A 2,493-nucleotide genomic window follows, 5' to 3' on the forward strand; every position below is an offset into this window, starting at 1 on the left:
GAGACAATGGATTTCAGGAAGGCAGATTTTGGTAAGCTCAGAGAGCTGATAGGTAAGGTCCCATGGGAATCAAGACTGAGGGGAAAAACAACTGAGGAGAGTTGGCAGTTTTTCAAAGGGACACTATTAAGGGCCCAAAAGCAAGCTATTCCGCTGGTTAGGAAAGATAGAAAATGTGGCAAAAGACCACCTTGGCTTAACCACGAGATCTTGCATGATCTAAAAAATAAAAAGGAGTCATATAAAAAATGGAAACTAGGACAGATTACAAAGGATGAATATAGGCAAACAACACAGGAATGCAGGGGCAAGATTAGAAAAGCAAAGGCACAAAATGAGCTCAAACTAGCTACGGGAATAAAGGGAAACAAGAAGACTTTTTATCAATACATTAGAAGCAAGAGGAAGACCAAAGACAGGGTAGGCCCACTGCTTAGTGAAGAGGGAGAAACAGTAACAGGAAACTTGGAAATGGCAGAGATGCTTAATGACTTCTTTGTTTCGGTCTTCACCGAGAAGTCTGAAGGAATGCCTAACATAGTGAATGCTAATGGGAAGGGGGTAGGTTTAGCAGATAAAATGAAAAAAGAACAAGTTAAAAATCACTTAGAAAAGTTAGATGCCTGCAAGTCACCAGGGCCTGATGAAATGCATCCTAGAATACTCAAGGAGGTAACAGCGGAGGTATCTGAGCCTCTAGCTATTATCTTTGGAAAATCATGGGAGATGGGAGAGATTCCAGAAGACTGGAAAAGGGCAAATATAGTGCCCATCTATAAAAAGGGAAATAAAAACAACCCAGGAAACTACAGACCAGTTAGTTTAACTTCTGTGCCAGGGAAGATAATGGAGCAAGTAATTAAGGAAATCATCTGCAAATACTTGGAAGGTGGTAAGGTGATAGGGAACAGCCAGCATGGACTTGTGAAGAACAAATCATGTCAAACCAATCTGATAGCTTTCTTTGATAGGATAACGAGCCTTGTGGATAAGGGTGAAGCTGTGGATGTGGTATACCTAGACTTTAGTAAGGCATTTGATACAGTCTCGCATGATTTTCTTATTGATAAACTAGGCAAATACAATTTAGATGGGGCTACTATAAGGTGGGTGCATAACTGGCTGGATAACCGTACTCAGAGAGTTGTTATTAATGGTTCCCAATCCTGCTGGAAAGGCATAACGAGTGGGGTACAGCAGGGGTCTGTTTTGGGACCGGCGCTGTTCAATATCTTCATCAACGACTTAGATATTGGCATAGAAAGTACGCTTATTAAGTTTGCAGATGATACCAAACTGGGAGGGATTGCAACTGCTTTGGAGGACAGGGTCATAATTCAAAATGATCTGGACAAATTGGAGAAATGGGCTGAGGTAAACAGGATGAAGTTTAACAAAGACAAATGCAAAGTATTCCACTTAGGAAGGAAAAATCAGTTTCACACATACAGAATGGGAAGAGACTGTCTGGGAAGGAGTACGGCAGAAAGGGATCTAGGGGTTATAGTGGGCCACAAGCTAAATATGAGTCAACAGTGTGATGCTGTTGCAAAAAAAGCAAACATGATTCTGGGATGTATTAACAGGTGTGTTGTGAGCAAGACACGAGAAGTCATTCTTCCGCTCTACTCTGCTCTGGTTAGGCCTCAGCTGGAGTATTGTGTCCAGTTCTGGGCACCGCATTTTAAAAAAGATGTGGAGAAATTGGAAAGGGTCCAGAGAAGAGCAACAAGAATGATTAAAGGTCTTGAGAACATGACCTATGAAGGAAGACTGAATGAATTGGGTTTGTTTAGTTTGGAAAAGAGAAGACTGAGAGGGGACATGATAGCAGTTTTCAGGTATTTAAAAGGGTGTCATAAGGAGGAGGGAGAAAACTTGTTCACCTTAGCTTCTAAGGATAGAACCAGAAGCAATGGGTTTAAACTGCAGCAAGGGAGGTCTAGGTTGGACATTAGGAAAAAGTTCCTAACTGTCAGGGTGGTTAAACACTTGAATAAACTGCCTAGGGAGGTTGTGGAATCTCCATCTCTGGAGATATTTAAGAGTAGGTTAGATAAATGTCTATCAGGGATGGTCTAGACAGTGTTTGGTCCTGCCATGCGGGCAGGGGACTGGACTCGATGACCTCTCGAGGTCTCTTCCAGTCCTAGAATCTATGAATCTATAAGGCCAGCCCTGACAGCTGGGCCTGGGGGAACCTTCCCCAGAGCAGTGTGAGGGACCCCACAGGGGTGTGCGTCCTGCTCTCTCCCCGCAGCGTCTGCAGGGGGAACCCGGGCCAGGAATCTGGGACAGAGGAGCGGAGGCGGAGCCGGATTGCCCGTTGCTGGGCGACAGGGAGAGGCGGGACCCAGGCCCCGCCCCCGGGGTGCTCACTCCCCACCGTACCCCGCCGGCCCCGCACATGCGCAGTAGCCCACAGGTACAGGCTCCCCGTTGCCGGGCTCCGGAGTTGTGGCTCGGCCCGTGTCCGAGCTGCTCCGCGGGGCC

This window comes from Malaclemys terrapin, chromosome 10 (genome assembly GCF_027887155.1).
Source record: "Malaclemys terrapin pileata isolate rMalTer1 chromosome 10, rMalTer1.hap1, whole genome shotgun sequence".
NCBI classification, from domain to species: Eukaryota; Metazoa; Chordata; order Testudines; family Emydidae; genus Malaclemys; species Malaclemys terrapin.